This window comes from Ambystoma mexicanum, chromosome 5q (genome assembly GCF_040938575.1).
Source record: "Ambystoma mexicanum isolate Mex_15411 chromosome 5q, UKY_AmexF1_1, whole genome shotgun sequence".
Classification (NCBI taxonomy): Eukaryota; Metazoa; Chordata; class Amphibia; order Caudata; family Ambystomatidae; genus Ambystoma; species Ambystoma mexicanum.
The window spans coordinates 1,274,311,449-1,274,337,668 of NC_090933.1; the positions used below are offsets into that span (position 1 = coordinate 1,274,311,449).

At 61.8% G+C, this 26,220-nt stretch overlaps 27 non-coding genes across 27 annotated transcripts; all 27 read right to left on the reverse strand.

Moving 5' to 3' along the window:
* Positions 1–554: 554 nt before the first annotated feature.
* LOC138499539 (U1 spliceosomal RNA) lies at positions 555–718 on the reverse strand. Its single transcript, XR_011279526.1, has one exon. It is a non-coding gene; the product is annotated as a U1 spliceosomal RNA (small nuclear RNA).
* An 801-nt stretch (positions 719–1,519) lies between these two features.
* On the reverse strand, positions 1,520–1,683 carry LOC138499540 (U1 spliceosomal RNA). The gene has a single exon (XR_011279527.1). It is a non-coding gene; the product is annotated as a U1 spliceosomal RNA (small nuclear RNA).
* An 801-nt stretch (positions 1,684–2,484) lies between these two features.
* On the reverse strand, positions 2,485–2,648 carry LOC138499541 (U1 spliceosomal RNA). The gene has a single exon (XR_011279528.1). It is a non-coding gene; the product is annotated as a U1 spliceosomal RNA (small nuclear RNA).
* Positions 2,649–3,439: 791 nt separating this feature from the next.
* On the reverse strand, positions 3,440–3,603 carry LOC138499542 (U1 spliceosomal RNA). Its single transcript, XR_011279529.1, has one exon. It is a non-coding gene; the product is annotated as a U1 spliceosomal RNA (small nuclear RNA).
* A 788-nt stretch (positions 3,604–4,391) lies between these two features.
* On the reverse strand, positions 4,392–4,555 carry LOC138499543 (U1 spliceosomal RNA). Its single transcript, XR_011279530.1, has one exon. It is a non-coding gene; the product is annotated as a U1 spliceosomal RNA (small nuclear RNA).
* A 791-nt stretch (positions 4,556–5,346) lies between these two features.
* On the reverse strand, positions 5,347–5,510 carry LOC138499544 (U1 spliceosomal RNA). Its single transcript, XR_011279531.1, has one exon. It is a non-coding gene; the product is annotated as a U1 spliceosomal RNA (small nuclear RNA).
* Positions 5,511–6,311: 801 nt separating this feature from the next.
* LOC138499545 (U1 spliceosomal RNA) lies at positions 6,312–6,475 on the reverse strand. The gene has a single exon (XR_011279532.1). It is a non-coding gene; the product is annotated as a U1 spliceosomal RNA (small nuclear RNA).
* Positions 6,476–7,259: 784 nt separating this feature from the next.
* Positions 7,260–7,423, reverse strand: LOC138499547 (U1 spliceosomal RNA). The gene has a single exon (XR_011279533.1). It is a non-coding gene; the product is annotated as a U1 spliceosomal RNA (small nuclear RNA).
* An 801-nt stretch (positions 7,424–8,224) lies between these two features.
* On the reverse strand, positions 8,225–8,388 carry LOC138499548 (U1 spliceosomal RNA). The gene has a single exon (XR_011279534.1). It is a non-coding gene; the product is annotated as a U1 spliceosomal RNA (small nuclear RNA).
* An 801-nt stretch (positions 8,389–9,189) lies between these two features.
* On the reverse strand, positions 9,190–9,353 carry LOC138499549 (U1 spliceosomal RNA). The gene has a single exon (XR_011279535.1). It is a non-coding gene; the product is annotated as a U1 spliceosomal RNA (small nuclear RNA).
* A 798-nt stretch (positions 9,354–10,151) lies between these two features.
* Positions 10,152–10,315, reverse strand: LOC138499550 (U1 spliceosomal RNA). The gene has a single exon (XR_011279536.1). It is a non-coding gene; the product is annotated as a U1 spliceosomal RNA (small nuclear RNA).
* Positions 10,316–11,113: 798 nt separating this feature from the next.
* On the reverse strand, positions 11,114–11,277 carry LOC138499551 (U1 spliceosomal RNA). The gene has a single exon (XR_011279537.1). It is a non-coding gene; the product is annotated as a U1 spliceosomal RNA (small nuclear RNA).
* A 798-nt stretch (positions 11,278–12,075) lies between these two features.
* LOC138499552 (U1 spliceosomal RNA) lies at positions 12,076–12,239 on the reverse strand. Its single transcript, XR_011279538.1, has one exon. It is a non-coding gene; the product is annotated as a U1 spliceosomal RNA (small nuclear RNA).
* Positions 12,240–13,039: 800 nt separating this feature from the next.
* LOC138499553 (U1 spliceosomal RNA) lies at positions 13,040–13,203 on the reverse strand. The gene has a single exon (XR_011279539.1). It is a non-coding gene; the product is annotated as a U1 spliceosomal RNA (small nuclear RNA).
* A 798-nt stretch (positions 13,204–14,001) lies between these two features.
* LOC138499554 (U1 spliceosomal RNA) lies at positions 14,002–14,165 on the reverse strand. Its single transcript, XR_011279540.1, has one exon. It is a non-coding gene; the product is annotated as a U1 spliceosomal RNA (small nuclear RNA).
* A 790-nt stretch (positions 14,166–14,955) lies between these two features.
* LOC138499555 (U1 spliceosomal RNA) lies at positions 14,956–15,119 on the reverse strand. Its single transcript, XR_011279541.1, has one exon. It is a non-coding gene; the product is annotated as a U1 spliceosomal RNA (small nuclear RNA).
* Positions 15,120–15,908: 789 nt separating this feature from the next.
* Positions 15,909–16,072, reverse strand: LOC138499556 (U1 spliceosomal RNA). Its single transcript, XR_011279542.1, has one exon. It is a non-coding gene; the product is annotated as a U1 spliceosomal RNA (small nuclear RNA).
* A 792-nt stretch (positions 16,073–16,864) lies between these two features.
* Positions 16,865–17,028, reverse strand: LOC138499558 (U1 spliceosomal RNA). Its single transcript, XR_011279543.1, has one exon. It is a non-coding gene; the product is annotated as a U1 spliceosomal RNA (small nuclear RNA).
* Positions 17,029–17,829: 801 nt separating this feature from the next.
* LOC138499559 (U1 spliceosomal RNA) lies at positions 17,830–17,993 on the reverse strand. The gene has a single exon (XR_011279544.1). It is a non-coding gene; the product is annotated as a U1 spliceosomal RNA (small nuclear RNA).
* Positions 17,994–18,786: 793 nt separating this feature from the next.
* On the reverse strand, positions 18,787–18,950 carry LOC138499560 (U1 spliceosomal RNA). Its single transcript, XR_011279545.1, has one exon. It is a non-coding gene; the product is annotated as a U1 spliceosomal RNA (small nuclear RNA).
* Positions 18,951–19,751: 801 nt separating this feature from the next.
* LOC138499561 (U1 spliceosomal RNA) lies at positions 19,752–19,915 on the reverse strand. The gene has a single exon (XR_011279546.1). It is a non-coding gene; the product is annotated as a U1 spliceosomal RNA (small nuclear RNA).
* A 798-nt stretch (positions 19,916–20,713) lies between these two features.
* Positions 20,714–20,877, reverse strand: LOC138499562 (U1 spliceosomal RNA). Its single transcript, XR_011279547.1, has one exon. It is a non-coding gene; the product is annotated as a U1 spliceosomal RNA (small nuclear RNA).
* An 801-nt stretch (positions 20,878–21,678) lies between these two features.
* Positions 21,679–21,842, reverse strand: LOC138499563 (U1 spliceosomal RNA). The gene has a single exon (XR_011279548.1). It is a non-coding gene; the product is annotated as a U1 spliceosomal RNA (small nuclear RNA).
* Positions 21,843–22,643: 801 nt separating this feature from the next.
* LOC138499564 (U1 spliceosomal RNA) lies at positions 22,644–22,807 on the reverse strand. Its single transcript, XR_011279549.1, has one exon. It is a non-coding gene; the product is annotated as a U1 spliceosomal RNA (small nuclear RNA).
* An 801-nt stretch (positions 22,808–23,608) lies between these two features.
* Positions 23,609–23,772, reverse strand: LOC138499565 (U1 spliceosomal RNA). Its single transcript, XR_011279550.1, has one exon. It is a non-coding gene; the product is annotated as a U1 spliceosomal RNA (small nuclear RNA).
* An 800-nt stretch (positions 23,773–24,572) lies between these two features.
* On the reverse strand, positions 24,573–24,736 carry LOC138499566 (U1 spliceosomal RNA). The gene has a single exon (XR_011279551.1). It is a non-coding gene; the product is annotated as a U1 spliceosomal RNA (small nuclear RNA).
* Positions 24,737–25,534: 798 nt separating this feature from the next.
* Positions 25,535–25,698, reverse strand: LOC138499567 (U1 spliceosomal RNA). Its single transcript, XR_011279552.1, has one exon. It is a non-coding gene; the product is annotated as a U1 spliceosomal RNA (small nuclear RNA).
* Positions 25,699–26,220: the final 522 nt, after the last annotated feature.

The window sequence follows — 26,220 nt, forward strand, 5'->3', positions numbered from 1 at the left end:
CAGCCTGCAGGCCCAGTCGGATAGCGAGCAGGCCTGGTGCAGTGCGCCCACTGGCCTGTCGGCCCCCAGGGCCCATGGCCCTCCTGAGCCGACAGGCCACCCCGCTTAACAAGAGCGTCTTGGGTGGGGTGCTCCCCAGCAGGACACGGCAACGCCGTGAAGGCAACGCCCGATCGTGCCCGATCGGTGCTCGGACGGGGCCGGCGGCAGCTGGTAGCCAGTGAACCCCCCCCCCCCCAATCCCCAATCCCCAGGAGCTGGATGGGACTTCTTAAGGTTGGAGGGCCTGGCCGTGATAACAGAGCCCGGGCGGGGCGGGGCAGGGCGGCTTCAAGAACTACTGGGGCCCCTGATATCATGGGGCGCACAAGTCTGGGGTTAGGCGCCTGTGCACTTGACCCCTCCAGTGAATGCTGGCCCTCTGGACTGCAGCAACATTCAGAGGCTACCTACTCACACACGTGACTTAAGAAACTCTGCTGCAAGACCAGGGGCTCCGTGTGTAAACAAGCTGACTCTGCACACTAAACTTTTTCTTTCTTTGACCAATAAATCAGGGGATAGCGCGAACGCAGTCCCCCACTACCAGAAATAATGCAGTCGAGTATCCCGCATTTGGGGACATCGCAGGGGTCAGCAAATCCGATGTGCAATGGATGAGCCTCACCCTGGGAGATCTGCCTTGTTGATCACAGATGCTCCCCTGCCAGGTAAGTATGAGTTGCGAGCAAGAGGGCAGGGGTTGGGCCTGTTCTGGAATCCCCGCTAAGCGAGGGTGAGAAGGCAGGCCCTGACCCAGCCCCAGCCCTCCCGGAAGCCCCGAGCGCCTGCAGAGCTGCCTGTCCCACGTTCAGGGGGAAGCTCCGGCAGGCAGAGCTCAGCAGAAGAGGCACATTGCAGCACAGGTCCTTTCTCCCATCAGGCCCTGCTCCGCACGAGATTTGCATAAATTCCGGCCTGGCCGCCAGCCTGCAGGCCCAGTCGGATAGCGAGCAGGCCTGGTGCAGTGCGCCCACTGGCCTGTCGGCCCCCAGGGCCCATGGCCCTCCTGAGCCGACAGGCCACCCCGCTTAACAAGAGCGTCTTGGGTGGGGTGCTCCCCAGCAGGACACGGCAACGCCGTGAAGGCAACGCCCGATCGTGCCCGATCGGTGCTCGGACGGGGCCGGCGGCAGCTGGTAGCCAGTGAACCCCCCCCCCCCCAATCCCCAATCCCCAGGAGCTGGATGGGACTTCTTAAGGTTGGAGGGCCTGGCCGTGATAACAGAGCCCGGGCGGGGCGGGGCAGGGCGGCTTCAAGAACTACTGGGGCCCCTGATATCATGGGGCGCACAAGTCTGGGGTTAGGCGCCTGTGCACTTGACCCCTCCAGTGAATGCTGGCCCTCTGGACTGCAGCAACATTCAGAGGCTACCTACTCACACACGTGACTTAAGAAACTCTGCTGCAAGACCAGGGGCTCCGTGTGTAAACAAGCTGACTCTGCACACTAAACTTTTTCTTTCTTTGACCAATAAATCAGGGGATAGCGCGAACGCAGTCCCCCACTACCAGAAATAATGCAGTCGAGTATCCCGCATTTGGGGACATCGCAGGGGTCAGCAAATCCGATGTGCAATGGATGAGCCTCACCCTGGGAGATCTGCCTTGTTGATCACAGATGCTCCCCTGCCAGGTAAGTATGAGTTGCGAGCAAGAGGGCAGGGGTTGGGCCTGTTCTGGAATCCCCGCTAAGCGAGGGTGAGAAGGCAGGCCCTGACCCAGCCCCAGCCCTCCCGGAAGCCCCGAGCGCCTGCAGAGCTGCCTGTCCCACGTTCAGGGGGAAGCTCCGGCAGGCAGAGCTCAGCAGAAGAGGCACATTGCAGCACAGGTCCTTTCTCCCATCAGGTCCTGCTCCGCCCGAGATTTGCATAAATTCCGGCCTGGCCGCCAGCCTGCAGGCCCAGTCGGATAGCGAGCAGGCCTGGTGCAGTGCGCCCACTGGCCTGTCGGCCCCCAGGGCCCATGGCCCTCCTGAGCCGACAGGCCACCCCGCTTAACAAGAGCGTCTTGGGTGGGGTGCTCCCCAGCAGGACACGGCAACGCCGTGAAGGCAACGCCCGATCGTGCCCGATCGGTGCTCGGACGGGGCCGGCGGCAGCTGGTAGCCAGTGAACCCCCCCCCCCCCAATCCCCAATCCCCAGGAGCTGGATGGGACTTCTTAAGGTTGGAGGGCCTGGCCGTGATAACAGAGCCCGGGCGGGGCGGGGCAGGGCGGCTTCAAGAACTACTGGGGCCCCTGATATCATGGGGCGCACAAGTCTGGGGTTAGGCGCCTGTGCACTTGACCCCTCCAGTGAATGCTGGCCCTCTGGACTGCAGCAACATTCAGAGGCTACCTACTCACACACGTGACTTAAGAAACTCTGCTGCAAGACCAGGGGCTCCGTGTGTAAACAAGCTGACTCTGCACACTAAACTTTTTCTTTCTTTGACCAATAAATCAGGGGATAGCGCGAACGCAGTCCCCCACTACCAGAAATAATGCAGTCGAGTATCCCGCATTTGGGGACATCGCAGGGGTCAGCAAATCCGATGTGCAATGGATGAGCCTCACCCTGGGAGATCTGCCTTGTTGATCACAGATGCTCCCCTGCCAGGTAAGTATGAGTTGCGAGCAAGAGGGCAGGGGTTGGGCCTGTTCTGGAATCCCCGCTAAGCGAGGGTGAGAAGGCAGGCCCTGACCCAGCCCCAGCCCTCCCGGAAGCCCCGAGCGCCTGCAGAGCTGCCTGTCCCACGTTCAGGGGGAAGCTCCGGCAGGCAGAGCTCAGCAGAAGAGGCACATTGCAGCACAGGTCCTTTCTCCCATCAGGCCCTGCTCCGCACGAGATTTGCATACATTCCGGCCTGGCCCCCAGCCTGCAGGCCCAGTCGGATAGCGAGCAGGCCTGGTGCAGTGCGCCCACTGGCCTGTCGGCCCCCAGGGCCCATGGCCCTCCTGAGCCGACAGGCCACCCCGCTTAACAAGAGCGTCTTGGGTGGGGTGCTCCCCAGCAGGACACGGCAACGCCGTGAAGGCAACGCCCGATCGTGCCCGATCGGTGCTCGGACGGGGCCGGCGGCAGCTGGTAGCCAGTGAACCCCCCCCCCAATCCCCAGGAGCTGGATGGGACTTCTTAAGGTTGGAGGGCCTGGCCGTGATAACAGAGCCCGGGCGGGGCGGGGCAGGGCGGCTTCAAGAACTACTGGGGCCCCTGATATCATGGGGCGCACAAGTCTGGGGTTAGGCGCCTGTGCACTTGACCCCTCCAGTGAATGCTGGCCCTCTGGACTGCAGCAACATTCAGAGGCTACCTACTCACACACGTGACTTAAGAAACTCTGCTGCAAGACCAGGGGCTCCGTGTGTAAACAAGCTGACTCTGCACACTAAACTTTTTCTTTCTTTGACCAATAAATCAGGGGATAGCGCGAACGCAGTCCCCCACTACCAGAAATAATGCAGTCGAGTATCCCGCATTTGGGGACATCGCAGGGGTCAGCAAATCCGATGTGCAATGGATGAGCCTCACCCTGGGAGATCTGCCTTGTTGATCACAGATGCTCCCCTGCCAGGTAAGTATGAGTTGCGAGCAAGAGGGCAGGGGTTGGGCCTGTTCTGGAATCCCCGCTAAGCGAGGGTGAGAAGGCAGGCCCTGACCCAGCCCCAGCCCTCCCGGAAGCCCCGAGCGCCTGCAGAGCTGCCTGTCCCACGTTCAGGGGGAAGCTTCGGCAGGCAGAGCTCAGCAGAAGAGGCACATTGCAGCACAGGTCCTTTCTCCCATCAGGCCCTGCTCCGCACGAGATTTGCATAAATTCCGGCCTGGCCGCCAGCCTGCAGGCCCAGTCGGATAGCGAGCAGGCCTGGTGCAGTGCGCCCACTGGCCTGTCGGCCCCCAGGGCCCATGGCCCTCCTGAGCCGACAGGCCACCCCGCTTAACAAGAGCGTCTTGGGTGGGGTGCTCCCCAGCAGGACACGGCAACGCCCGATCGTGCCCGATCGGTGCTCGGACGGGGCCGGCGGCAGCTGGTAGCCAGTGAACCCCCCCCCCCCCCAATCCCCAATCCCCAGGAGCTGGATGGGACTTCTTAAGGTTGGAGGGCCTGGCCGTGATAACAGAGCCCGGGCGGGGCGGGGCAGGGCGGCTTCAAGAACTACTGGGGCCCCTGATATCATGGGGCGCACAAGTCTGGGGTTAGGCGCCTGTGCACTTGACCCCTCCAGTGAATGCTGGCCCTCTGGACTGCAGCAACATTCAGAGGCTACCTACTCACACACGTGACTTAAGAAACTCTGCTGCAAGACCAGGGGCTCCGTGTGTAAACAAGCTGACTCTGCACACTAAACTTTTTCTTTCTTTGACCAATAAATCAGGGGATAGCGCGAACGCAGTCCCCCACTACCAGAAATAATGCAGTCGAGTATCCCGCATTTGGGGACATCGCAGGGGTCAGCAAATCCGATGTGCAATGGATGAGCCTCACCCTGGGAGATCTGCCTTGTTGATCACAGATGCTCCCCTGCCAGGTAAGTATGAGTTGCGAGCAAGAGGGCAGGGGTTGGGCCTGTTCTGGAATCCCCGCTAAGCGAGGGTGAGAAGGCAGGCCCTGACCCAGCCCCAGCCCTCCCGGAAGCCCCGAGCGCCTGCAGAGCTGCCTGTCCCACGTTCAGGGGGAAGCTCCGGCAGGCAGAGCTCAGCAGAAGAGGCACATTGCAGCACAGGTCCTTTCTCCCATCAGGCCCTGCTCCGCACGAGATTTGCATAAATTCCGGCCTGGCCGCCAGCCTGCAGGCCCAGTCGGATAGCGAGCAGGCCTGGTGCAGTGCGCCCACTGGCCTGTCGGCCCCCAGGGCCCATGGCCCTCCTGAGCCGACAGGCCACCCCGCTTAACAAGAGCGTCTTGGGTGGGGTGCTCCCCAGCAGGACACGGCAACGCCCGATCGTGCCCGATCGGTGCTCGGACGGGGCCGGCGGCAGCTGGTAGCCAGTGAACCCCCCCCCCCCCCCCCAATCCCCAATCCCCAGGAGCTGGATGGGACTTCTTAAGGTTGGAGGGCCTGGCCGTGATAACAGAGCCCGGGCGGGGCGGGGCAGGGCGGCTTCAAGAACTACTGGGGCCCCTGATATCATGGGGCGCACAAGTCTGGGGTTAGGCGCCTGTGCACTTGACCCCTCCAGTGAATGCTGGCCCTCTGGACTGCAGCAACATTCAGAGGCTACCTACTCACACACGTGACTTAAGAAACTCTGCTGCAAGACCAGGGGCTCCGTGTGTAAACAAGCTGACTCTGCACACTAAACTTTTTCTTTCTTTGACCAATAAATCAGGGGATAGCGCGAACGCAGTCCCCCACTACCAGAAATAATGCAGTCGAGTATCCCGCATTTGGGGACATCGCAGGGGTCAGCAAATCCGATGTGCAATGGATGAGCCTCACCCTGGGAGATCTGCCTTGTTGATCACAGATGCTCCCCTGCCAGGTAAGTATGAGTTGCGAGCAAGAGGGCAGGGGTTGGGCCTGTTCTGGAATCCCCGCTAAGCGAGGGTGAGAAGGCAGGCCCTGACCCAGCCCTAGCCCTCCCGGAAGCCCCGAGCGCCTGCAGAGCTGCCTGTCCCACGTTCAGGGGGAAGCTCCGGCAGGCAGAGCTCAGCAGAAGAGGCACATTGCAGCACAGGTCCTTTCTCCCATCAGGCCCTGCTCCGCACGAGATTTGCATAAATTCCGGCCTGGCCGCCAGCCTGCAGGCCCAGTCGGATAGCGAGCAGGCCTGGTGCAGTGCGCCCACTGGCCTGTCGGCCCCCAGGGCCCATGGCCCTCCTGAGCCGACAGGCCACCCCGCTTAACAAGAGCGTCTTGGGTGGGGTGCTCCCCAGCAGGACACGGCAACGCCGTGAAGGCAACGCCCGATCGTGCCCGATCGGTGCTCGGACGGGGCCGGCGGCAGCTGGTAGCCAGTGAACCCCCCCCCCCCCAATCCCCAATCCCCAGGAGCTGGATGGGACTTCTTAAGGTTGGAGGGCCTGGCCGTGATAACAGAGCCCGGGCGGGGCGGGGCAGGGCGGCTTCAAGAACTACTGGGGCCCCTGATATCATGGGGCGCACAAGTCTGGGGTTAGGCGCCTGTGCACTTGACCCCTCCAGTGAATGCTGGCCCTCTGGACTGCAGCAACATTCAGAGGCTACCTACTCACACACGTGACTTAAGAAACTCTGCTGCAAGACCAGGGGCTCCGTGTGTAAACAAGCTGACTCTGCACACTAAACTTTTTCTTTCTTTGACCAATAAATCAGGGGATAGCGCGAACGCAGTCCCCCACTACCAGAAATAATGCAGTCGAGTATCCCGCATTTGGGGACATCGCAGGGGTCAGCAAATCCGATGTGCAATGGATGAGCCTCACCCTGGGAGATCTGCCTTGTTGATCACAGATGCTCCCCTGCCAGGTAAGTATGAGTTGCGAGCAAGAGGGCAGGGGTTGGGCCTGTTCTGGAATCCCCGCTAAGCGAGGGTGAGAAGGCAGGCCCTGACCCAGCCCCAGCCCTCCCGGAAGCCCCGAGCGCCTGCAGAGCTGCCTGTCCCACGTTCAGGGGGAAGCTTCGGCAGGCAGAGCTCAGCAGAAGAGGCACATTGCAGCACAGGTCCTTTCTCCCATCAGGCCCTGCTCCGCACGAGATTTGCATAAATTCCGGCCTGGCCGCCAGCCTGCAGGCCCAGTCGGATAGCGAGCAGGCCTGGTGCAGTGCGCCCACTGGCCTGTCGGCCCCCAGGGCCCATGGCCCTCCTGAGCCGACAGGCCACCCCGCTTAACAAGAGCGTCTTGGGTGGGGTGCTCCCCAGCAGGACACGGCAACGCCCGATCGTGCCCGATCGGTGCTCGGACGGGGCCGGCGGCAGCTGGTAGCCAGTGAACCCCCCCCCCAATCCCCAATCCCCAGGAGCTGGATGGGACTTCTTAAGGTTGGAGGGCCTGGCCGTGATAACAGAGCCCGGGCGGGGCGGGGCAGGGCGGCTTCAAGAACTACTGGGGCCCCTGATATCATGGGGCGCACAAGTCTGGGGTTAGGCGCCTGTGCACTTGACCCCTCCAGTGAATGCTGGCCCTCTGGACTGCAGCAACATTCAGAGGCTACCTACTCACACACGTGACTTAAGAAACTCTGCTGCAAGACCAGGGGCTCCGTGTGTAAACAAGCTGACTCTGCACACTAAACTTTTTCTTTCTTTGACCAATAAATCAGGGGATAGCGCGAACGCAGTCCCCCACTACCAGAAATAATGCAGTCGAGTATCCCGCATTTGGGGACATCGCAGGGGTCAGCAAATCCGATGTGCAATGGATGAGCCTCACCCTGGGAGATCTGCCTTGTTGATCACAGATGCTCCCCTGCCAGGTAAGTATGAGTTGCGAGCAAGAGGGCAGGGGTTGGGCCTGTTCTGGAATCCCCGCTAAGCGAGGGTGAGAAGGCAGGCCCTGACCCAGCCCCAGCCCTCCCGGAAGCCCCGAGCGCCTGCAGAGCTGCCTGTCCCACGTTCAGGGGGAAGCTCCGGCAGGCAGAGCTCAGCAGAAGAGGCACATTGCAGCACAGGTCCTTTCTCCCATCAGGTCCTGCTCCGCCCGAGATTTGCATAAATTCCGGCCTGGCCGCCAGCCTGCAGGCCCAGTCGGATAGCGAGCAGGCCTGGTGCAGTGCGCCCACTGGCCTGTCGGCCCCCAGGGCCCATGGCCCTCCTGAGCCGACAGGCCACCCCGCTTAACAAGAGCGTCTTGGGTGGGGTGCTCCCCAGCAGGACACGGCAACGCCGTGAAGGCAACGCCCGATCGTGCCCGATCGGTGCTCGGACGGGGCCGGCGGCAGCTGGTAGCCAGTGAACCCCCCCCCCCCCAATCCCCAATCCCCAGGAGCTGGATGGGACTTCTTAAGGTTGGAGGGCCTGGCCGTGATAACAGAGCCCGGGCGGGGCGGGGCAGGGCGGCTTCAAGAACTACTGGGGCCCCTGATATCATGGGGCGCACAAGTCTGGGGTTAGGCGCCTGTGCACTTGACCCCTCCAGTGAATGCTGGCCCTCTGGACTGCAGCAACATTCAGAGGCTACCTACTCACACACGTGACTTAAGAAACTCTGCTGCAAGACCAGGGGCTCCGTGTGTAAACAAGCTGACTCTGCACACTAAACTTTTTCTTTCTTTGACCAATAAATCAGGGGATAGCGCGAACGCAGTCCCCCACTACCAGAAATAATGCAGTCGAGTATCCCGCATTTGGGGACATCGCAGGGGTCAGCAAATCCGATGTGCAATGGATGAGCCTCACCCTGGGAGATCTGCCTTGTTGATCACAGATGCTCCCCTGCCAGGTAAGTATGAGTTGCGAGCAAGAGGGCAGGGGTTGGGCCTGTTCTGGAATCCCCGCTAAGCGAGGGTGAGAAGGCAGGCCCTGACCCAGCCCCAGCCCTCCCGGAAGCCCCGAGCGCCTGCAGAGCTGCCTGTCCCACGTTCAGGGGGAAGCTCCGGCAGGCAGAGCTCAGCAGAAGAGGCACATTGCAGCACAGGTCCTTTCTCCCATCAGGCCCTGCTCCGCACGAGATTTGCATAAATTCCGGCCTGGCCGCCAGCCTGCAGGCCCAGTCGGATAGCGAGCAGGCCTGGTGCAGTGCGCCCACTGGCCTGTCGGCCCCCAGGGCCCATGGCCCTCCTGAGCCGACAGGCCACCCCGCTTAACAAGAGCGTCTTGGGTGGGGTGCTCCCCAGCAGGACACGGCAACGCCGTGAAGGCAACGCCCGATCGTGCCCGATCGGTGCTCGGACGGGGCCGGCGGCAGCTGGTAGCCAGTGAACCCCCCCCCCCCCAATCCCCAATCCCCAGGAGCTGGATGGGACTTCTTAAGGTTGGAGGGCATGGCCGTGATAACAGAGCCCGGGCGGGGCGGGGCAGGGCGGCTTCAAGAACTACTGGGGCCCCTGATATCATGGGGCGCACAAGTCTGGGGTTAGGCGCCTGTGCACTTGACCCCTCCAGTGAATGCTGGCCCTCTGGACTGCAGCAACATTCAGAGGCTACCTACTCACACACGTGACTTAAGAAACTCTGCTGCAAGACCAGGGGCTCCGTGTGTAAACAAGCTGACTCTGCACACTAAACTTTTTCTTTCTTTGACCAATAAATCAGGGGATAGCGCGAACGCAGTCCCCCACTACCAGAAATAATGCAGTCGAGTATCCCGCATTTGGGGACATCGCAGGGGTCAGCAAATCCGATGTGCAATGGATGAGCCTCACCCTGGGAGATCTGCCTTGTTGATCACAGATGCTCCCCTGCCAGGTAAGTATGAGTTGCGAGCAAGAGGGCAGGGGTTGGGCCTGTTCTGGAATCCCCGCTAAGCGAGGGTGAGAAGGCAGGCCCTGACCCAGCCCCAGCCCTCCCGGAAGCCCCGAGCGCCTGCAGAGCTGCCTGTCCCACGTTCAGGGGGAAGCTCCGGCAGGCAGAGCTCAGCAGAAGAGGCACATTGCAGCACAGGTCCTTTCTCCCATCAGGCCCTGCTCCGCACGAGATTTGCATAAATTCCGGCCTGGCCGCCAGCCTGCAGGCCCAGTCGGATAGCGAGCAGGCCTGGTGCAGTGCGCCCACTGGCCTGTCGGCCCCCAGGGCCCATGGCCCTCCTGAGCCGACAGGCCACCCCGCTTAACAAGAGCGTCTTGGGTGGGGTGCTCCCCAGCAGGACACGGCAACGCCGTGAAGGCAACGCCCGATCGTGCCCGATCGGTGCTCGGACGGGGCCGGCGGCAGCTGGTAGCCAGTGAACCCCCCCCCCAATCCCCAATCCCCAGGAGCTGGATGGGACTTCTTAAGGTTGGAGGGCCTGGCCGTGATAACAGAGCCCGGGCGGGGCGGGGCAGGGCGGCTTCAAGAACTACTGGGGCCCCTGATATCATGGGGCGCACAAGTCTGGGGTTAGGCGCCTGTGCACTTGACCCCTCCAGTGAATGCTGGCCCTCTGGACTGCAGCAACATTCAGAGGCTACCTACTCACACACGTGACTTAAGAAACTCTGCTGCAAGACCAGGGGCTCCGTGTGTAAACAAGCTGACTCTGCACACTAAACTTTTTCTTTCTTTGACCAATAAATCAGGGGATAGCGCGAACGCAGTCCCCCACTACCAGAAATAATGCAGTCGAGTATCCCGCATTTGGGGACATCGCAGGGGTCAGCAAATCCGATGTGCAATGGATGAGCCTCACCCTGGGAGATCTGCCTTGTTGATCACAGATGCTCCCCTGCCAGGTAAGTATGAGTTGCGAGCAAGAGGGCAGGGGTTGGGCCTGTTCTGGAATCCCCGCTAAGCGAGGGTGAGAAGGCAGGCCCTGACCCAGCCCCAGCCCTCCCGGAAGCCCCGAGCGCCTGCAGAGCTGCCTGTCCCACGTTCAGGGGGAAGCTCCGGCAGGCAGAGCTCAGCAGAAGAGGCACATTGCAGCACAGGTCCTTTCTCCCATCAGGCCCTGCTCCGCACGAGATTTGCATAAATTCCGGCCTGGCCGCCAGCCTGCAGGCCCAGTCGGATAGCGAGCAGGCCTGGTGCAGTGCGCCCACTGGCCTGTCGGCCCCCAGGGCCCATGGCCCTCCTGAGCCGACAGGCCACCCCGCTTAACAAGAGCGTCTTGGGTGGGGTGCTCCCCAGCAGGACACGGCAACGCCGTGAAGGCAACGCCCGATCGTGCCCGATCGGTGCTCGGACGGGGCCGGCGGCAGCTGGTAGCCAGTGAACCCCCCCCCCAATCCCCAATCCCCAGGAGCTGGATGGGACTTCTTAAGGTTGGAGGGCCTGGCCGTGATAACAGAGCCCGGGCGGGGCGGGGCAGGGCGGCTTCAAGAACTACTGGGGCCCCTGATATCATGGGGCGCACAAGTCTGGGGTTAGGCGCCTGTGCACTTGACCCCTCCAGTGAATGCTGGCCCTCTGGACTGCAGCAACATTCAGAGGCTACCTACTCACACACGTGACTTAAGAAACTCTGCTGCAAGACCAGGGGCTCCGTGTGTAAACAAGCTGACTCTGCACACTAAACTTTTTCTTTCTTTGACCAATAAATCAGGGGATAGCGCGAACGCAGTCCCCCACTACCAGAAATAATGCAGTCGAGTATCCCGCATTTGGGGACATCGCAGGGGTCAGCAAATCCGATGTGCAATGGATGAGCCTCACCCTGGGAGATCTGCCTTGTTGATCACAGATGCTCCCCTGCCAGGTAAGTATGAGTTGCGAGCAAGAGGGCAGGGGTTGGGCCTGTTCTGGAATCCCCGCTAAGCGAGGGTGAGAAGGCAGGCCCTGACCCAGCCCCAGCCCTCCCGGAAGCCCCGAGCGCCTGCAGAGCTGCCTGTCCCACGTTCAGGGGGAAGCTCCGGCAGGCAGAGCTCAGCAGAAGAGGCACATTGCAGCACAGGTCCTTTCTCCCATCAGGTCCTGCTCCGCCCGAGATTTGCATAAATTCCGGCCTGGCCGCCAGCCTGCAGGCCCAGTCGGATAGCGAGCAGGCCTGGTGCAGTGCGCCCACTGGCCTGTCGGCCCCCAGGGCCCATGGCCCTCCTGAGCCGACAGGCCACCCCGATTAACAAGAGCGTCTTGGGTGGGGTGCTCCCCAGCAGGACACGGCAACGCCGTGAAGGCAACGCCCGATCGTGCCCGATCGGTGCTCGGACGGGGCCGGCGGCAGCTGGTAGCCAGTGAACCCCCCCCCCAATCCCCAATCCCCAGGAGCTGGATGGGACTTCTTAAGGTTGGAGGGCCTGGCCGTGATAACAGAGCCCGGGCGGGGCGGGGCAGGGCGGCTTCAAGAACTACTGGGGCCCCTGATATCATGGGGCGCACAAGTCTGGGGTTAGGCGCCTGTGCACTTGACCCCTCCAGTGAATGCTGGCCCTCTGGACTGCAGCAACATTCAGAGGCTACCTACTCACACACGTGACTTAAGAAACTCTGCTGCAAGACCAGGGGCTCCGTGTGTAAACAAGCTGACTCTGCACACTAAACTTTTTCTTTCTTTGACCAATAAATCAGGGGATAGCGCGAACGCAGTCCCCCACTACCAGAAATAATGCAGTCGAGTATCCCGCATTTGGGGACATCGCAGGGGTCAGCAAATCCGATGTGCAATGGATGAGCCTCACCCTGGGAGATCTGCCTTGTTGATCACAGATGCTCCCCTGCCAGGTAAGTATGAGTTGCGAGCAAGAGGGCAGGGGTTGGGCCTGTTCTGGAATCCCCGCTAAGCGAGGGTGAGAAGGCAGGCCCTGACCCAGCCCCAGCCCTCCCGGAAGCCCCGAGCGCCTGCAGAGCTGCCTGTCCCACGTTCAGGGGGAAGCTCCGGCAGGCAGAGCTCAGCAGAAGAGGCACATTGCAGCACAGGTCCTTTCTCCCATCAGGTCCTGCTCCGCCCGAGATTTGCATAAATTCCGGCCTGGCCGCCAGCCTGCAGGCCCAGTCGGATAGCGAGCAGGCCTGGTGCAGTGCGCCCACTGGCCTGTCGGCCCCCAGGGCCCATGGCCCTCCTGAGCCGACAGGCCACCCCGCTTAACAAGAGCGTCTTGGGTGGGGTGCTCCCCAGCAGGACACGGCAACGCCGTGAAGGCAACGCCCGATCGTGCCCGATCGGTGCTCGGACGGGGCCGGCGGCAGCTGGTAGCCAGTGAACCCCCCCCCCCCAATCCCCAATCCCCAGGAGCTGGATGGGACTTCTTAAGGTTGGAGGGCCTGGCCGTGATAACAGAGCCCGGGCGGGGCGGGGCAGGGCGGCTTCAAGAACTACTGGGGCCCCTGATATCATGGGGCGCACAAGTCTGGGGTTAGGCGCCTGTGCACTTGACCCCTCCAGTGAATGCTGGCCCTCTGGACTGCAGCAACATTCAGAGGCTACCTACTCACACACGTGACTTAAGAAACTCTGCTGCAAGACCAGGGGCTCCGTGTGTAAACAAGCTGACTCTGCACACTAAACTTTTTCTTTCTTTGACCAATAAATCAGGGGATAGCGCGAACGCAGTCCCCCACTACCAGAAATAATGCAGTCGAGTATCCCGCATTTGGGGACATCGCAGGGGTCAGCAAATCCGATGTGCAATGGATGAGCCTCACCCTGGGAGATCTGCCTTGTTGATCACAGATGCTCCCCTGCCAGGTAAGTATGAGTTGCGAGCAAGAGGGCAGGGGTTGGGCCTGTTCTGGAATCCCCGCTAAGCGAGGGTGAGAAGGCAGGCCCTGACCCAGCCCCAGCCCTCCCGGAAGCCCCGAGCGCCTGCAGAGCTGCCTGTCCCACGTTCAGGGGGAAGCTCCGGCAGGCAGAGCTCAGCAGAAGAGGCACATTGCAGCACAGGTCCTTTCTCCCATCAGGCCCTGCTCCGCACGAGATTTGCATAAATTCCGGCCTGGCCGCCAGCCTGCAGGCCCAGTCGGATAGCGAGCAGGCCTGGTGCAGTGCGCCCACTGGCCTGTCGGCCCCCAGGGCCCATGGCCCTCCTGAGCCGACAGGCCACCCCGCTTAACAAGAGCGTCTTGGGTGGGGTGCTCCCCAGCAGGACACGGCAACGCCGTGAAGGCAACGCCCGATCGTGCCCGATCGGTGCTCGGACGGGGCCGGCGGCAGCTGGTAGCCAGTGAACCCCCCCCCCAATCCCCAATCCCCAGGAGCTGGATGGGACTTCTTAAGGTTGGAGGGCCTGGCCGTGATAACAGAGCCCGGGCGGGGCGGGGCAGGGCGGCTTCAAGAACTACTGGGGCCCCTGATATCATGGGGCGCACAAGTCTGGGGTTAGGCGCCTGTGCACTTGACCCCTCCAGTGAATGCTGGCCCTCTGGACTGCAGCAACATTCAGAGGCTACCTACTCACACACGTGACTTAAGAAACTCTGCTGCAAGACCAGGGGCTCCGTGTGTAAACAAGCTGACTCTGCACACTAAACTTTTTCTTTCTTTGACCAATAAATCAGGGGATAGCGCGAACGCAGTCCCCCACTACCAGAAATAATGCAGTCGAGTATCCCGCATTTGGGGACATCGCAGGGGTCAGCAAATCCGATGTGCAATGGATGAGCCTCACCCTGGGAGATCTGCCTTGTTGATCACAGATGCTCCCCTGCCAGGTAAGTATGAGTTGCGAGCAAGAGGGCAGGGGTTGGGCCTGTTCTGGAATCCCCGCTAAGCGAGGGTGAGAAGGCAGGCCCTGACCCAGCCCCAGCCCTCCCGGAAGCCCCGAGCGCCTGCAGAGCTGCCTGTCCCACGTTCAGGGGGAAGCTCCGGCAGGCAGAGCTCAGCAGAAGAGGCACATTGCAGCACAGGTCCTTTCTCCCATCAGGTCCTGCTCCGCCCGAGATTTGCATAAATTCCGGCCTGGCCGCCAGCCTGCAGGCCCAGTCGGATAGCGAGCAGGCCTGGTGCAGTGCGCCCACTGGCCTGTCGGCCCCCAGGGCCCATGGCCCTCCTGAGCCGACAGGCCACCCCGCTTAACAAGAGCGTCTTGGGTGGGGTGCTCCCCAGCAGGACACGGCAACGCCGTGAAGGCAACGCCCGATCGTGCCCGATCGGTGCTCGGACGGGGCCGGCGGCAGCTGGTAGCCAGTGAACCCCCCCCCCCAATCCCCAGGAGCTGGATGGGACTTCTTAAGGTTGGAGGGCCTGGCCGTGATAACAGAGCCCGGGCGGGGCGGGGCAGGGCGGCTTCAAGAACTACTGGGGCCCCTGATATCATGGGGCGCACAAGTCTGGGGTTAGGCGCCTGTGCACTTGACCCCTCCAGTGAATGCTGGCCCTCTGGACTGCAGCAACATTCAGAGGCTACCTACTCACACACGTGACTTAAGAAACTCTGCTGCAAGACCGGGCTCCGTGTGTAAACAAGCTGACTCTGCACACTAAACTTTTTCTTTCTTTGACCAATAAATCAGGGGATAGCGCGAACGCAGTCCCCCACTACCAGAAATAATGCAGTCGAGTATCCCGCATTTGGGGACATCGCAGGGGTCAGCAAATCCGATGTGCAATGGATGAGCCTCACCCTGGGAGATCTGCCTTGTTGATCACAGATGCTCCCCTGCCAGGTAAGTATGAGTTGCGAGCAAGAGGGCAGGGGTTGGGCCTGTTCTGGAATCCCCGCTAAGCGAGGGTGAGAAGGCAGGCCCTGACCCAGCCCCAGCCCTCCCGGAAGCCCCGAGCGCCTGCAGAGCTGCCTGTCCCACGTTCAGGGGGAAGCTCCGGCAGGCAGAGCTCAGCAGAAGAGGCACATTGCAGCACAGGTCCTTTCTCCCATCAGGCCCTGCTCCGCACGAGATTTGCATAAATTCCGGCCTGGCCGCCAGCCTGCAGGCCCAGTCGGATAGCGAGCAGGCCTGGTGCAGTGCGCCCACTGGCCTGTCGGCCCCCAGGGCCCATGGCCCTCCTGAGCCGACAGGCCACCCCGCTTAACAAGAGCGTCTTGGGTGGGGTGCTCCCCAGCAGGACACGGCAACGCCCGATCGTGCCCGATCGGTGCTCGGACGGGGCCGGCGGCAGCTGGTAGCCAGTGAACCCCCCCCCCCCCCCAATCCCCAATCCCCAGGAGCTGGATGGGACTTCTTAAGGTTGGAGGGCCTGGCCGTGATAACAGAGCCCGGGCGGGGCGGGGCAGGGCGGCTTCAAGAACTACTGGGGCCCCTGATATCATGGGGCGCACAAGTCTGGGGTTAGGCGCCTGTGCACTTGACCCCTCCAGTGAATGCTGGCCCTCTGGACTGCAGCAACATTCAGAGGCTACCTACTCACACACGTGACTTAAGAAACTCTGCTGCAAGACCAGGGGCTCCGTGTGTAAACAAGCTGACTCTGCACACTAAACTTTTTCTTTCTTTGACCAATAAATCAGGGGATAGCGCGAACGCAGTCCCCCACTACCAGAAATAATGCAGTCGAGTATCCCGCATTTGGGGACATCGCAGGGGTCAGCAAATCCGATGTGCAATGGATGAGCCTCACCCTGGGAGATCTGCCTTGTTGATCACAGATGCTCCCCTGCCAGGTAAGTATGAGTTGCGAGCAAGAGGGCAGGGGTTGGGCCTGTTCTGGAATCCCCGCTAAGCGAGGGTGAGAAGGCAGGCCCTGACCCAGCCCCAGCCCTCCCGGAAGCCCCGAGCGCCTGCAGAGCTGCCTGTCCCACGTTCAGGGGGAAGCTCCGGCAGGCAGAGCTCAGCAGAAGAGGCACATTGCAGCACAGGTCCTTTCTCCCATCAGGCCCTGCTCCGCACGAGATTTGCATAAATTCCGGCCTGGCCGCCAGCCTGCAGGCCCAGTCGGATAGCGAGCAGGCCTGGTGCAGTGCGCCCACTGGCCTGTCGGCCCCCAGGGCCCATGGCCCTCCTGAGCCGACAGGCCACCCCGCTTAACAAGAGCGTCTTGGGTGGGGTGCTCCCCAGCAGGACACGGCAACGCCCGATCGTGCCCGATCGGTGCTCGGACGGGGCCGGCGGCAGCTGGTAGCCAGTGAACCCCCCCCCCCCCCCCCCAATCCCCAATCCCCAGGAGCTGGATGGGACTTCTTAAGGTTGGAGGGCCTGGCCGTGATAACAGAGCCCGGGCGGGGCGGGGCAGGGCGGCTTCAAGAACTACTGGGGCCCCTGATATCATGGGGCGCACAAGTCTGGGGTTAGGCGCCTGTGCACTTGACCCCTCCAGTGAATGCTGGCCCTCTGGACTGCAGCAACATTCAGAGGCTACCTACTCACACACGTGACTTAAGAAACTCTGCTGCAAGACCAGGGGCTCCGTGTGTAAACAAGCTGACTCTGCACACTAAACTTTTTCTTTCTTTGACCAATAAATCAGGGGATAGCGCGAACGCAGTCCCCCACTACCAGAAATAATGCAGTCGAGTATCCCGCATTTGGGGACATCGCAGGGGTCAGCAAATCCGATGTGCAATGGATGAGCCTCACCCTGGGAGATCTGCCTTGTTGATCACAGATGCTCCCCTGCCAGGTAAGTATGAGTTGCGAGCAAGAGGGCAGGGGTTGGGCCTGTTCTGGAATCCCCGCTAAGCGAGGGTGAGAAGGCAGGCCCTGACCCAGCCCTAGCCCTCCCGGAAGCCCCGAGCGCCTGCAGAGCTGCCTGTCCCACGTTCAGGGGGAAGCTCCGGCAGGCAGAGCTCAGCAGAAGAGGCACATTGCAGCACAGGTCCTTTCTCCCATTAGGCCCTGCTCCGCACGAGATTTGCATAAATTCCGGCCTGGCCGCCAGCCTGCAGGCCCAGTCGGATAGCGAGCAGGCCTGGTGCAGTGCGCCCACTGGCCTGTCGGCCCCCAGGGCCCATGGCCCTCCTGAGCCGACAGGCCACCCCGCTTAACAAGAGCGTCTTGGGTGGGGTGCTCCCCAGCAGGACACGGCAACGCCGTGAAGGCAACGCCCGATCGTGCCCGATCGGTGCTCGGACGGGGCCGGCGGCAGCTGGTAGCCAGTGAACCCCCCCCCCCCCAATCCCCAATCCCCAGGAGCTGGATGGGACTTCTTAAGGTTGGAGGGCCTGGCCGTGATAACAGAGCCCGGGCGGGGCGGGGCAGGGCGGCTTCAAGAACTACTGGGGCCCCTGATATCATGGGGCGCACAAGTCTGGGGTTAGGCGCCTGTGCACTTGACCCCTCCAGTGAATGCTGGCCCTCTGGACTGCAGCAACATTCAGAGGCTACCTACTCACACACGTGACTTAAGAAACTCTGCTGCAAGACCAGGGGCTCCGTGTGTAAACAAGCTGACTCTGCACACTAAACTTTTTCTTTCTTTGACCAATAAATCAGGGGATAGCGCGAACGCAGTCCCCCACTACCAGAAATAATGCAGTCGAGTATCCCGCATTTGGGGACATCGCAGGGGTCAGCAAATCCGATGTGCAATGGATGAGCCTCACCCTGGGAGATCTGCCTTGTTGATCACAGATGCTCCCCTGCCAGGTAAGTATGAGTTGCGAGCAAGAGGGCAGGGGTTGGGCCTGTTCTGGAATCCCCGCTAAGCGAGGGTGAGAAGGCAGGCCCTGACCCAGCCCCAGCCCTCCCGGAAGCCCCGAGCGCCTGCAGAGCTGCCTGTCCCACGTTCAGGGGGAAGCTCCGGCAGGCAGAGCTCAGCAGAAGAGGCACATTGCAGCACAGGTCCTTTCTCCCATCAGGCCCTGCTCCGCACGAGATTTGCATAAATTCCGGCCTGGCCGCCAGCCTGCAGGCCCAGTCGGATAGCGAGCAGGCCTGGTGCAGTGCGCCCACTGGCCTGTCGGCCCCCAGGGCCCATGGCCCTCCTGAGCCGACAGGCCACCCCGCTTAACAAGAGCGTCTTGGGTGGGGTGCTCCCCAGCAGGACACGGCAACGCCCGATCGTGCCCGATCGGTGCTCGGACGGGGCCGGCGGCAGCTGGTAGCCAGTGAACCCCCCCCCCCCCCCCCCCAATCCCCAATCCCCAGGAGCTGGATGGGACTTCTTAAGGTTGGAGGGCCTGGCCGTGATAACAGAGCCCGGGCGGGGCGGGGCAGGGCGGCTTCAAGAACTACTGGGGCCCCTGATATCATGGGGCGCACAAGTCTGGGGTTAGGCGCCTGTGCACTTGACCCCTCCAGTGAATGCTGGCCCTCTGGACTGCAGCAACATTCAGAGGCTACCTACTCACACACGTGACTTAAGAAACTCTGCTGCAAGACCAGGGGCTCCGTGTGTAAACAAGCTGACTCTGCACACTAAACTTTTTCTTTCTTTGACCAATAAATCAGGGGATAGCGCGAACGCAGTCCCCCACTACCAGAAATAATGCAGTCGAGTATCCCGCATTTGGGGACATCGCAGGGGTCAGCAAATCCGATGTGCAATGGATGAGCCTCACCCTGGGAGATCTGCCTTGTTGATCACAGATGCTCCCCTGCCAGGTAAGTATGAGTTGCGAGCAAGAGGGCAGGGGTTGGGCCTGTTCTGGAATCCCCGCTAAGCGAGGGTGAGAAGGCAGGCCCTGACCCAGCCCTAGCCCTCCCGGAAGCCCCGAGCGCCTGCAGAGCTGCCTGTCCCACGTTCAGGGGGAAGCTCCGGCAGGCAGAGCTCAGCAGAAGAGGCACATTGCAGCACAGGTCCTTTCTCCCATCAGGCCCTGCTCCGCACGAGATTTGCATAAATTCCGGCCTGGCCGCCAGCCTGCAGGCCCAGTCGGATAGCGAGCAGGCCTGGTGCAGTGCGCCCACTGGCCTGTCGGCCCCCAGGGCCCATGGCCCTCCTGAGCCGACAGGCCACCCCGCTTAACAAGAGCGTCTTGGGTGGGGTGCTCCCCAGCAGGACACGGCAACGCCGTGAAGGCAACGCCCGATCGTGCCCGATCGGTGCTCGGACGGGGCCGGCGGCAGCTGGTAGCCAGTGAACCCCCCCCCCCCCAATCCCCAATCCCCAGGAGCTGGATGGGACTTCTTAAGGTTGGAGGGCCTGGCCGTGATAACAGAGCCCGGGCGGGGCGGGGCAGGGCGGCTTCAAGAACTACTGGGGCCCCTGATATCATGGGGCGCACAAGTCTGGGGTTAGGCGCCTGTGCACTTGACCCCTCCAGTGAATGCTGGCCCTCTGGACTGCAGCAACATTCAGAGGCTACCTACTCACACACGTGACTTAAGAAACTCTGCTGCAAGACCAGGGGCTCCGTGTGTAAACAAGCTGACTCTGCACACTAAACTTTTTCTTTCTTTGACCAATAAATCAGGGGATAGCGCGAACGCAGTCCCCCACTACCAGAAATAATGCAGTCGAGTATCCCGCATTTGGGGACATCGCAGGGGTCAGCAAATCCGATGTGCAATGGATGAGCCTCACCCTGGGAGATCTGCCTTGTTGATCACAGATGCTCCCCTGCCAGGTAAGTATGAGTTGCGAGCAAGAGGGCAGGGGTTGGGCCTGTTCTGGAATCCCCGCTAAGCGAGGGTGAGAAGGCAGGCCCTGACCCAGCCCCAGCCCTCCCGGAAGCCCCGAGCGCCTGCAGAGCTGCCTGTCCCACGTTCAGGGGGAAGCTCCGGCAGGCAGAGCTCAGCAGAAGAGGCACATTGCAGCACAGGTCCTTTCTCCCATCAGGCCCTGCTCCGCACGAGATTTGCATAAATTCCGGCCTGGCCGCCAGCCTGCAGGCCCAGTCGGATAGCGAGCAGGCCTGGTGCAGTGCGCCCACTGGCCTGTCGGCCCCCAGGGCCCATGGCCCTCCTGAGCCGACAGGCCACCCCGCTTAACAAGAGCGTCTTGGGTGGGGTGCTCCCCAGCAGGACACGGCAACGCCGTGAAGGCAACGCCCGATCGTGCCCGATCGGTGCTCGGACGGGGCCGGCGGCAGCTGGTAGCCAGTGAACCCCCCCCCCAATCCCCAATCCCCAGGAGCTGGATGGGACTTCTTAAGGTTGGAGGGCCTGGCCGTGATAACAGAGCCCGGGCGGGGCGGGGCAGGGCGGCTTCAAGAACTACTGGGGCCCCTGATATCATGGGGCGCACAAGTCTGGGGTTAGGCGCCTGTGCACTTGACCCCTCCAGTGAATGCTGGCCCTCTGGACTGCAGCAACATTCAGAGGCTACCTACTCACACACGTGACTTAAGAAACTCTGCTGCAAGACCAGGGGCTCCGTGTGTAAACAAGCTGACTCTGCACACTAAACTTTTTCTTTCTTTGACCAATAAATCAGGGGATAGCGCGAACGCAGTCCCCCACTACCAGAAATAATGCAGTCGAGTATCCCGCATTTGGGGACATCGCAGGGGTCAGCAAATCCGATGTGCAATGGATGAGCCTCACCCTGGGAGATCTGCCTTGTTGATCACAGATGCTCCCCTGCCAGGTAAGTATGAGTTGCGAGCAAGAGGGCAGGGGTTGGGCCTGTTCTGGAATCCCCGCTAAGCGAGGGTGAGAAGGCAGGCCCTGACCCAGCCCCAGCCCTCCCGGAAGCCCCGAGCGCCTGCAGAGCTGCCTGTCCCACGTTCAGGGGGAAGCTCCGGCAGGCAGAGCTCAGCAGAAGAGGCACATTGCAGCACAGGTCCTTTCTCCCATCAGGTCCTGCTCCGCCCGAGATTTGCATAAATTCCGGCCTGGCCGCCAGCCTGCAGGCCCAGTCGGATAGCGAGCAGGCCTGGTGCAGTGCGCCCACTGGCCTGTCGGCCCCCAGGGCCCATGGCCCTCCTGAGCCGACAGGCCACCCCGCTTAACAAGAGCGTCTTGGGTGGGGTGCTCCCCAGCAGGACACGGCAACGCCGTGAAGGCAACGCCCGATCGTGCCCGATCGGTGCTCGGACGGGGCCGGCGGCAGCTGGTAGCCAGTGAACCCCCCCCCCCCCAATCCCCAATCCCCAGGAGCTGGATGGGACTTCTTAAGGTTGGAGGGCCTGGCCGTGATAACAGAGCCCGGGCGGGGCGGGGCAGGGCGGCTTCAAGAACTACTGGGGCCCCTGATATCATGGGGCGCACAAGTCTGGGGTTAGGCGCCTGTGCACTTGACCCCTCCAGTGAATGCTGGCCCTCTGGACTGCAGCAACATTCAGAGGCTACCTACTCACACACGTGACTTAAGAAACTCTGCTGCAAGACCAGGGGCTCCGTGTGTAAACAAGCTGACTCTGCACACTAAACTTTTTCTTTCTTTGACCAATAAATCAGGGGATAGCGCGAACGCAGTCCCCCACTACCAGAAATAATGCAGTCGAGTATCCCGCATTTGGGGACATCGCAGGGGTCAGCAAATCCGATGTGCAATGGATGAGCCTCACCCTGGGAGATCTGCCTTGTTGATCACAGATGCTCCCCTGCCAGGTAAGTATGAGTTGCGAGCAAGAGGGCAGGGGTTGGGCCTGTTCTGGAATCCCCGCTAAGCGAGGGTGAGAAGGCAGGCCCTGACCCAGCCCCAGCCCTCCCGGAAGCCCCGAGCGCCTGCAGAGCTGCCTGTCCCACGTTCAGGGGGAAGCTCCGGCAGGCAGAGCTCAGCAGAAGAGGCACATTGCAGCACAGGTCCTTTCTCCCATCAGGCCCTGCTCCGCACGAGATTTGCATAAATTCCGGCCTGGCCGCCAGCCTGCAGGCCCAGTCGGATAGCGAGCAGGCCTGGTGCAGTGCGCCCACTGGCCTGTCGGCCCCCAGGGCCCATGGCCCTCCTGAGCCGACAGGCCACCCCGCTTAACAAGAGCGTCTTGGGTGGGGTGCTCCCCAGCAGGACACGGCAACGCCGTGAAGGCAACGCCCGATCGTGCCCGATCGGTGCTCGGACGGGGCCGGCGGCAGCTGGTAGCCAGTGAACCCCCCCCCCCCCAATCCCCAATCCCCAGGAGCTGGATGGGACTTCTTAAGGTTGGAGGGCCTGGCCGTGATAACAGAGCCCGGGCGGGGCGGGGCAGGGCGGCTTCAAGAACTACTGGGGCCCCTGATATCATGGGGCGCACAAGTCTGGGGTTAGGCGCCTGTGCACTTGACCCCTCCAGTGAATGCTGGCCCTCTGGACTGCAGCAACATTCAGAGGCTACCTACTCACACACGTGACTTAAGAAACTCTGCTGCAAGACCAGGGGCTCCGTGTGTAAACAAGCTGACTCTGCACACTAAACTTTTTCTTTCTTTGACCAATAAATCAGGGGATAGCGCGAACGCAGTCCCCCACTACCAGAAATAATGCAGTCGAGTATCCCGCATTTGGGGACATCGCAGGGGTCAGCAAATCCGATGTGCAATGGATGAGCCTCACCCTGGGAGATCTGCCTTGTTGATCACAGATGCTCCCCTGCCAGGTAAGTATGAGTTGCGAGCAAGAGGGCAGGGGTTGGGCCTGTTCTGGAATCCCCGCTAAGCGAGGGTGAGAAGGCAGGCCCTGACCCAGCCCCAGCCCTCCCGGAAGCCCCGAGCGCCTGCAGAGCTGCCTGTCCCACGTTCAGGGGGAAGCTCCGGCAGGCAGAGCTCAGCAGAAGAGGCACATTGCAGCACAGGTCCTTTCTCCCATCAGGCCCTGCTCCGCACGAGATTTGCATAAATTCCGGCCTGGCCGCCAGCCTGCAGGCCCAGTCGGATAGCGAGCAGGCCTGGTGCAGTGCGCCCACTGGCCTGTCGGCCCCCAGGGCCCATGGCCCTCCTGAGCCGACAGGCCACCCCGCTTAACAAGAGCGTCTTGGGTGGGGTGCTCCCCAGCAGGACACGGCAACGCCGTGAAGGCAACGCCCGATCGTGCCCGATCGGTGCTCGGACGGGGCCGGCGGCAGCTGGTAGCCAGTGAACCCCCCCCCCCCCAATCCCCAATCCCCAGGAGCTGGATGGGACTTCTTAAGGTTGGAGGGCCTGGCCGTGATAACAGAGCCCGGGCGGGGCGGGGCAGGGCGGCTTCAAGAACTACTGGGGCCCCTGATATCATGGGGCGCACAAGTCTGGGGTTAGGCGCCTGTGCACTTGACCCCTCCAGTGAATGCTGGCCCTCTGGACTGCAGCAACATTCAGAGGCTACCTACTCACACACGTGACTTAAGAAACTCTGCTGCAAGACCAGGGGCTCCGTGTGTAAACAAGCTGACTCTGCACACTAAACTTTTTCTTTCTTTGACCAATAAATCAGGGGATAGCGCGAACGCAGTCCCCCACTACCAGAAATAATGCAGTCGAGTATCCCGCATTTGGGGACATCGCAGGGGTCAGCAAATCCGATGTGCAATGGATGAGCCTCACCCTGGGAGATCTGCCTTGTTGATCACAGATGCTCCCCTGCCAGGTAAGTATGAGTTGCGAGCAAGAGGGCAGGGGTTGGGCCTGTTCTGGAATCCCCGCTAAGCGAGGGTGAGAAGGCAGGCCCTGACCCAGCCCCAGCCCTCCCGGAAGCCCCGAGCGCCTGCAGAGCTGCCTGTCCCACGTTCAGGGGGAAGCTCCGGCAGGCAGAGCTCAGCAGAAGAGGCACATTGCAGCACAGGTCCTTTCTCCCATCAGGTCCTGCTCCGCCCGAGATTTGCATAAATTCCGGCCTGGCCGCCAGCCTGCAGGCCCAGTCGGATAGCGAGCAGGCCTGGTGCAGTGCGCCCACTGGCCTGTCGGCCCCCAGGGCCCATGGCCCTCCTGAGCCGACAGGCCACCCCGCTTAACAAGAGCGTCTTGGGTGGGGTGCTCCCCAGCAGGACACGGCAACGCCGTGAAGGCAACGCCCGATCGTGCCCGATCGGTGCTCGGACGGGGCCGGCGGCAGCTGGTAGCCAGTGAACCCCCCCCCCCCAATCCCCAATCCCCAGGAGCTGGATGGGACTTCTTAAGGTTGGAGGGCCTGGCCGTGATAACAGAGCCCGGGCGGGGCGGGGCAGGGCGGCTTCAAGAACTACTGGGGCCCCTGATATCATGGGGCGCACAAGTCTGGGGTTAGGCGCCTGTGCACTTGACCCCTCCAGTGAATGCTGGCCCTCTGGACTGCAGCAACATTCAGAGGCTACCTACTCACACACGTGACTTAAGAAACTCTGCTGCAAGACCAGGGGCTCCGTGTGTAAACAAGCTGACTCTGCACACTAAACTTTTTCTTTCTTTGACCAATAAATCAGGGGATAGCGCGAACGCAGTCCCCCACTACCAGAAATAATGCAGTCGAGTATCCCGCATTTGGGGACATCGCAGGGGTCAGCAAATCCGATGTGCAATGGATGAGCCTCACCCTGGGAGATCTGCCTTGTTGATCACAGATGCTCCCCTGCCAGGTAAGTATGAGTTGCGAGCAAGAGGGCAGGGGTTGGGCCTGTTCTGGAATCCCCGCTAAGCGAGGGTGAGAAGGCAGGCCCTGACCCAGCCCCAGCCCTCCCGGAAGCCCCGAGCGCCTGCAGAGCTGCCTGTCCCACGTTCAGGGGGAAGCTCCGGCAGGCAGAGCTCAGCAGAAGAGGCACATTGCAGCACAGGTCCTTTCTCCCATCAGGCCCTGCTCCGCACGAGATTTGCATAAATTCCGGCCTGGCCGCCAGCCTGCAGGCCCAGTCGGATAGCGAGCAGGCCTGGTGCAGTGCGCCCACTGGCCTGTCGGCCCCCAGGGCCCATGGCCCTCCTGAGCCGACAGGCCACCCCGCTTAACAAGAGCGTCTTGGGTGGGGTGCTCCCCAGCAGGACACGGCAACGCCGTGAAGGCAACGCCCGATCGTGCCCGATCGGTGCTCGGACGGGGCCGGCGGCAGCTGGTAGCCAGTGAACCCCCCCCCCAATCCCCAATCCCCAGGAGCTGGATGGGACTTCTTAAGGTTGGAGGGCCTGGCCGTGATAACAGAGCCCGGGCGGGGCGGGGCAGGGCGGCTTCAAGAACTACTGGGGCCCCTGATATCATGGGGCGCACAAGTCTGGGGTTAGGCGCCTGTGCACTTGACCCCTCCAGTGAATGCTGGCCCTCTGGACTGCAGCAACATTCAGAGGCTACCTACTCACACACGTGACTTAAGAAACTCTGCTGCAAGACCAGGGGCTCCGTGTGTAAACAAGCTGACTCTGCACACTAAACTTTTTCTTTCTTTGACCAATAAATCAGGGGATAGCGCGAACGCAGTCCCCCACTACCAGAAATAATGCAGTCGAGTATCCCGCATTTGGGGACATCGCAGGGGTCAGCAAATCCGATGTGCAATGGATGAGCCTCACCCTGGGAGATCTGCCTTGTTGATCACAGATGCTCCCCTGCCAGGTAAGTATGAGTTGCGAGCAAGAGGGCAGGGGTTGGGCCTGTTCTGGAATCCCCGCTAAGCGAGGGTGAGAAGGCAGGCCCTGACCCAGCCCCAGCCCTCCCGGAAGCCCCGAGCGCCTGCAGAGCTGCCTGTCCCACGTTCAGGGGGAAGCTCCGGCAGGCAGAGCTCAGCAGAAGAGGCACATTGCAGCACAGGTCCTTTCTCCCATCAGGTCCTGCTCCGCCCGAGATTTGCATAAATTCCGGCCTGGCCGCCAGCCTGCAGGCCCAGTCGGATAGCGAGCAGGCCTGGTGCAGTGCGCCCACTGGCCTGTCGGCCCCCAGGGCCCATGGCCCTCCTGAGCCGACAGGCCACCCCGCTTAACAAGAGCGTCTTGGGTGGGGTGCTCCCCAGCAGGACACGGCAACGCCGTGAAGGCAACGCCCGATCGTGCCCGATCGGTGCTCGGACGGGGCCGGCGGCAGCTGGTAGCCAGTGAACCCCCCCCCCCAATCCCCAGGAGCTGGATGGGACTTCTTAAGGTTGGAGG